Below are 7,500 nucleotides of genomic sequence, written 5' to 3'. Positions count from 1 at the left end.
GATGACAATGGTGACGAAGATGACAAAACGATGACAGTGAAGACGATGATGACAGTGATGACGATGATGACAATGATGACAATGACGAAGACAATGACAATGACGACAGTGATGACGACGACAACAATGATGTCAATGATTCTTTAAAAAAAAAAAAAAAAAAAAAAGAAAGAAAAAAGTCAGGAATACCTGTAAGCTCCCTCCACAGTCCCCATCTTGTTTCCCCCCCTTACTTTTATCACAAGTTCTCAGCGCTCTTTGTCACCTATACAGAAGACTGTACGTCTTTTGTGAGTTAAAACAAAGGCCGATCAATCATCAGTTGGGCAACTGTTCCTGTATCTCCACTTCTGTGGGGGAAATAAAATAAAGGCTCTTTTCATTCACACCCTCTTGATTCGGTATCTTGTCTGTCTCCCGGTCTCTTCTATAGTCTGTGTGTATATCTGGTTTTTTTTTTGTTTATCCTCAGAACAATGCCCCGGTTGTTAAACGTACTAAAGTGAAGAGGGACTGGGGGAGAGAGAGAGAGAGAGAGAGAGAGAGAGAGAGAGAGAGAGAGAGAGAGGGAGGGAGAGAGAGAGAGAGAGAGAGAGAGCGAGCCAGAAGTCGAAACATTTTAATCGTCAGACCACAGATCCATACCAATGGAGTTCATAAAGACAAAATGAATACAGGAAAATGAATATTAGGACGATCACTAGACTACATGGCCAAGAGAGAGACAGAGAGAGAGAGAGAGAGAGAGAGAGAGACAGACAGAGGCAGAGAGACAGACAGACAGACAGAGAGAGAGAGAGAGAGAGAGAGAGAGAGAGAGAGAGAGAGAGAGAGGGGGATTATAATTCATGGACTCTTAAAGTGCTCTCCAAACAAAACGTCATCATGACTGGAACAACTTAAAGACTACAGATCAAACACACACGCGAATGTAAAAGCAAGTCGCGCAAACACACACACACACACACACACTCACAAGCGCACTCGCACGCACACATACACACGCACACACACACACACTAACAAACAAACGCGCATGTAAAACCGGCGAAACTCCCATGGAATCTAACGAAGATTGATCGACCCTCGTGTGTGTCAGCGTGTCTGATTCAAACAGACCAGTTGCATTCGTTCATGGAGTGTGCGTGCATACATCACTCCTGTTTGCTGAAAGAGAGAGAGAGAGAGAGAGAGAGAGACAGACAGACTGAGAGAGAGAGAGAGAGGGGTGCACAGATAGAGAGAGACAGAAACAGAACAGAAACGCCAACCAGGGAGAGAGAGAGAGAGAGAGAGAGAGAGAGAGAGAGAGAGAGAGAGAGAGAGAGCTCACTGATGACTCATCCGAGGACTGCTTCCCCTGACAAGACGCCATTTTGTCTCGAACCCCCCCCCCCCCCCCCCCCCCCCCCCCCCCCCCCCCCCCCCTCACCCCTCCATCTCCGACCCCCCCCCCCCCCCCCCAATCCCCCCACCCCCAACTGCCCTCACCCTCGCCCCTCCCTCCTCCTCTTCCCTCTCCTTCCAGATTCACGGGCGAACTTCATTCTCCATTCCGACTAACTCCGGTTTCTGCGAGTTCACGCGTTTCAGAGATGGCGAAGTTTGCCAGGCAATGGGCTTGGGCTTGGTGGAGAGTGAACGGACTTTTGCTGTAGGCAATGTCAACATTTACGCCGGGTGATTATCAAAAAACCCCGGCTAATCAACATCAATGATAATAATAGTAATGAAGATGATGACAATGATGATGTTTTACTACTACTACTACTACTCTACTACTACTACTACTACCATTACCACCACCACCACTACCAATAGCAATAACAAGAGCACTTATTAGCAGCTGCAGCAGCAACAAGGATAATAATAATAATAACCCAATGATAATGATACTACTACTACTAACAATATAAACAGTGTTAATAAAGCGCTCTGATCTGCTTACTTAGCACAAAGACCCAGAGCGCTGACGATTAACATCACTATAGGAAAATATAATTATATTTCAGTTTCAGTTTCAAGATGGTGTCAACAGCGCTTTTGACTTTAAGTTCTTATTACATGATTGTTTATCAACATACTTTGCTTTTGACATAAAATTCGTATTACATGACATACTTTTCTTTTCCCCCCTATTTTTCCCCAAATGCTTACTGCTTCATAGTTTATCAACGTACTTTACTTTTCTGCATAATTTTCCTTGACATTCAAGCATATACGCTTGTGAAATAAAAACTCAAACAGAGAACTCGGCTATTTAATTAGTTACTAAGTTTCGCCCTTTCTTCTTTCTGCCGCTCGCTCTGACTGACTTTCCGTTTCTTTTTCAAGGCCACTGGCCCCCGGCACATCATGATAACAACCCCAGAACTCCAATCATTAGAACGAAGGAAGACAGGAAATCCGTTCGGAGATTATTTCCACCTCCCTACCCGTCAAGGACACGTAGATACCCTGATTAGAACAGACACGTATCCTGATTAGAACAGAGACCCCCCTCCACCTGTCACTGTCACAGAGATAACGAACATGCCAGTTTATCCGCAAGGAAACGCATCGATTTTTTGTGTGTGTTTGTGTGTGTCTCCACCCCCCTCCTTTGCTTTTGTGCTTTTCTTTTGTCGAGGGTTTCAGGGGGCTGTATTCGTCGCTGATGAAAAGAGTAGTCTCCCTCCTACTGCTCTTTTTCTTCTCTCTTCCTTAGCTTATGCGTCGTGCATGAGGGTCCGTGCGAGCAAGTGAGACAGAGAGAGAGAGAGAGAGAGAGAGAGAGAGAGAGAGAGAGAGAGAGAGAGAGCGAGAGATATGTGTGTGTGTGTGTGTGTGTGTGTGTGTGTGTGCGCGCGACACACGCGACGCGAAGAAGCAGGAATCCAACATGGCCTTGTCTCCTAAAATGCCACGGTGGTTGACGATTCCAGTAGCAGCAACAAAATCTCTCTCTCTCTCTCTCTAGCCCTACAAACGTTTCTGCGCAGATAGAGAAGATAAAGAATTTACGAGCATGGAAGTGACAAAACTTTATATCACTCCATGGAAAAAAAAAATCAATATTGAAGTACTGTCTTTAGAAAAGAACGGATAAAATGACCCCAGCAGTTTATCAACACTAATTTTGCCAACTACCATGCCCAGTCTCCCTAGACGCCACATACCATCAGGCCTGCTGCTCCTCATCCGAGACCCCTCCCTCCCTCCCTCCCCTGACCCATTCCTTAGATACCAACCTCAGTCTCCGGGAAGACTAATGCAAGCCACACAGCCAACCAAGCATTGTACGATTACAGCGTCCCCATACAACACAATGGAAGGCCGCGACTCTCCTTAGGGCCACTGGTAGTCATGGGCAGTAAGAAATCTCTCTCTCTCTCTCTCTCTCTCTCTATATATATATATATATATACAACAAACAATCCACGCACAAATGTGAAAGCTCACCAGACTTACCCTCTCACACACATACATTAACTCATATGCATGCATACATACATACACACGCATCCACACACACACACACATACGCATTCACAAACACACACACACTGACACAGACACCGACACACACTCTGCAATCACAGATATGTGTGACGGGACATTAAACAAAATTCCACTCCACTTTACACACACACACACATGTACATACACGCACACGCACACACACACGCACACACACACACACACACACACATGTACATACACGCACACGCACACACACACACACTACACACACTCACACACACACTACACACACACACAGTCCTACGAACACAAAATACGAAAAGATGACCCAACGACCAAAACCCCCAAGGACCGCTATCATCGCCACAAGAGAAGACAGCCACAGAGAGACAGACAGAGAAAGAAAGTAGACGCACAGAAAAGAAGAAAGTGCCTTCACGATAACAACGGCCTCCAGGGGACAAAACCACCGGTGCCGGTGCCGGTGTAAGGGGCCGTCACTGTCGATTCCGACACAACAGTGGTGATGGAAACCAAACACGGGACGCACCACCTCCGTTTCCATTCCCTGCCTGGGGAACCTAACTCACCCGCCTTCACCAAAAACCCGATATAAAGTAACATATACATACATATATATATAATTATATATATATCTATATATATCTCTGATTCTGGTGGAAAGGTGAAAAAAGAGGTCTATATCCCAATGTGGTTACAGTGTTTGTGTTTTATTTGTATTTTGTATTTGTATTTTATCTGTATTTCTTTTTATCACAATAGATTTCTCTGTGTGAAATTCGGGCTGCTCTCCCCAGGGAGAACGCATCGCTACACTACAGCGCCACCCATTTAATTTTTTTTTCTTTTTCTGCGTGCAGTTTTATTTGTTTTTCCTATCGAAGTGGATTTTTCTATAGAATTTTGCCAGGAACAACCCTTTTGTTGCCGTGGGTTCTTTTACGTGCGCTAAGTGCATGCTGCACACGGGACCTCGGTTTATCGTCTCATCCGAATGACTAGCGTCCAGACCACCACTCAAGGTTTAGTGGAGGGGGAGAAAATATTGGCGGCTGAACTGTGATTCGAACCAGCGCGCTCGGATTCTCTCGCTTCCTAGGCGGACGCGTTACCTCAAGGCCATAACTCCATCTTACGTAACACCTACATGTGTAGCTCGCTGGTTTGGGTTGTACAAGAAACCCAGTGTGATAAACGTGAGGGGAAAAAAACTTGAAAGTTTCATTAAATTTCCTCTCTGCTGCTTTCTCTTATCTGGAACAACCTTCCTCGTCATCATCCGTGCATTTGATTCTGTCTCTGCCTTTCGCTCTTCACAAAAAACGCATCTTTTAAAAAAAAACCTATCTATATGAGCACTCTCAGCTTCCTTCTTCTCCAACACCATCCTTGTCAGCTCACTTTGGATGCATGGCGAATGAGAGAGGGTGAGTGGTGGTTGGGGGCCGGGGGGTGGTTAGGGGGAGTTTTGAGAAAGAGTGGTCATGAATGATTCAAGTTATTTGTAACTTTTTCCTTCGTGTAAAGCACCCTTTATAGTAAAGAGAAAGGGCACTATATAAATGTACATTATTATTATCATAATTATTGTTCTTGTTCTTGTTGCTCATAGTTCAGCAGACCGCACAGGGCCATATCAGGACTATCCTAATTATTATCATTATTTCGTTTTATTATTCATTAATTATAATGCTTTTCGAATTTACATTCTGACCGACAATTGCTAGGCTACGCTTTGTAAACAGTCAGACAGACACTTTATCGACAAGTCCAACATTAGCTATTTATATGGATAAACTGTGAATAGAGGAGAGCAGGTGCAGATGGTCAGAATGGAATACATCACAAGAGGAACAAACGTCTGTTTATCCAGGCCTGGTGAACAGAACAGACAACTGACTGCTTGTGTTTCTCTTACTTCCGAAGTGATAACAAATCTCTGTGGATATATTATTTTGGGGTTGGGGGCTGTTCTTCTTCTTCCTTGTTTTCTGGGAGATGAACGGACAATGTCTGCATGTGTGTCCGTGAGAGAGAGAGAGAGAGAGAGAGAGAGAGAGCAAAAGTTGTGGCTTGTTTAACCCTCTGGGAATTATTTCCCCATGACAGCTGAGAGACTATTCTGCAGAACCAAGTTTCAGTTTCAACACACACACACACACACACACAAAACACACACACTGCCAGTTGACCTTCAAAACAAACTGCTGGAAAAATTGACAGCACTTATGTGGTTATCTGGCAGCAGCAATCCAAAGAATGATGGACAATTGCTACTGTGGTGACATGTTCTGACAGAAGCGTTGTTCAAGTGTACATGCAAGCAGCAATCATCTGTGATTTACCACGAACACACACAGAGACATACACACATGCGCGTAAACACACATAAGGACCACACGCACACGCATACGCATGAACACAAACACACACACTCAACCCCCCCCCCCCCCACACACACACACACACCAAACCCCCCCCCCACACACACATACACAAACACGCACACGCGCAAACGCAACCATCTTTCATACCACATACAAAAAAACAACAACAACCTCAATTAATCAAACCCCTGTCCACCACATTTTTTTTTTTCATTATACACACGTGAACTTAATTTTCGATATGAAAGTTACTCTTTTCTTATCAAGAAAATTTACTCAGTCAAGAGATGGCCAAAAGAGCACAAATCCTTTCCCAACACCTCTGCCACCAAAGTCCGTATGACCCTTGGAGAAAAGCCAACATCAATCATCCCAACCAGGAGGAGGTGGATGTATGCGATGATACAGAACATGGGCCAGAGGAAAGTGACCTTCACAACAACACTGTGCGCATGGGTTGACAGCGCTCCAATGGCTGGTTATCTAGCCACTACAGCAGTTCAACGAAATGATGGACGACCGCTGCAGTGCTGACATATTCTGAAATGAGGATCATTTGAGTGGGTGCGGGCACACGGCATTCAGCTGTAATTTTCCATGGACACACACACACACACACACTCTCTCTCTCTCTCCCTTTCTCTTTGTGATTCTTATTTATATATGTTCTAACCATCATGTCTTATGCCGTTGTTATCTAATATTGTGTAGTGCAAACCCTAATCAGGGCGGGGACTGGATGGAAAAAAATAGCGCAACCAGTGTTTACCCTATTATCCTCAAAAATAAAGGAATTTGTCTTGTTTTCTCTCTCTCTCAAACACAAACACACAAATTGTCCAAACGTGCAAACGTACGCACGCGAACTCTCTCTCTCTCTCTCTCTCACACACACACACACACACACACACGACAGGAAAAAGCAGAAATCCGAAAAGGCATTATCCCCTCAAACATGCCATGGTAGCTGGGGATTCCGGAAGTATCCAGACTACTCCCAAAGACTAAGAGCAAATACTACAATGCTTCTTTCAATAATTTCTGGACAATAAGAAAAGGGAAAGTGCTAAAGTGCTGGTGGAAGAAATGTTTGCTTCTTTCCATGCACACTGCACGAATCAATACTGTTCTACAGCCTTCAGATAAGACATCCCAAAGGGCAAGGTGCTGGCACTGTTCAGAAAAGGACGTTGCCAAGTCCTGTCCCATGGCACGAGCCACCAGGGCTGCTGCTCCTCATCGTAAACCTCTGACCCCATCCAGAATCAAGCCTCTGAGGAGAGACGCACGAAACACAGCCCAGCACGGTATAAATACAGAGTACAGTTATCTCCACAAACCACTGTGTTTCGACGAAATTTTGAACACCGTAATGGGAAAGTATCCAGTGGTTCAGATCCGGGTTAAGTCCAAGTTTAGCATCCTAAAATCATTGCACCTGTTTGCAATTTTTGTGCATGTATGAAACGATATTGCCATTAGTAGACATTATGACCCATTTTAGGTAGATTTCTACTCTTATTTTGTTCGTTATCTTACTCGGGTTTGATGTGGATTCAGTCACTGAACAAATGTACCACCATCTTGATTTTTCCGTTTTTCGTCCCACAAACCATGGAAATGTTAGCAA

At 44.5% G+C, this 7,500-nt stretch overlaps 1 protein-coding gene across 1 annotated transcript in view; it reads right to left on the bottom strand.

The window, feature by feature from the left end:
* LOC143300364 (uncharacterized) overlaps nucleotides 1-7,500 on the bottom strand; it is a 267,224-nt gene that overhangs the window by 107,783 nt on the left and 151,941 nt on the right. The gene's annotated exons all lie outside the window — the stretch shown is intronic.

Source organism: Babylonia areolata, chromosome 26 (genome assembly GCF_041734735.1).
Source record: "Babylonia areolata isolate BAREFJ2019XMU chromosome 26, ASM4173473v1, whole genome shotgun sequence".
NCBI classification, from domain to species: Eukaryota; Metazoa; Mollusca; class Gastropoda; order Neogastropoda; family Buccinidae; genus Babylonia; species Babylonia areolata.
This window is presented reverse-complemented; position numbering and strand designations above follow the sequence as displayed.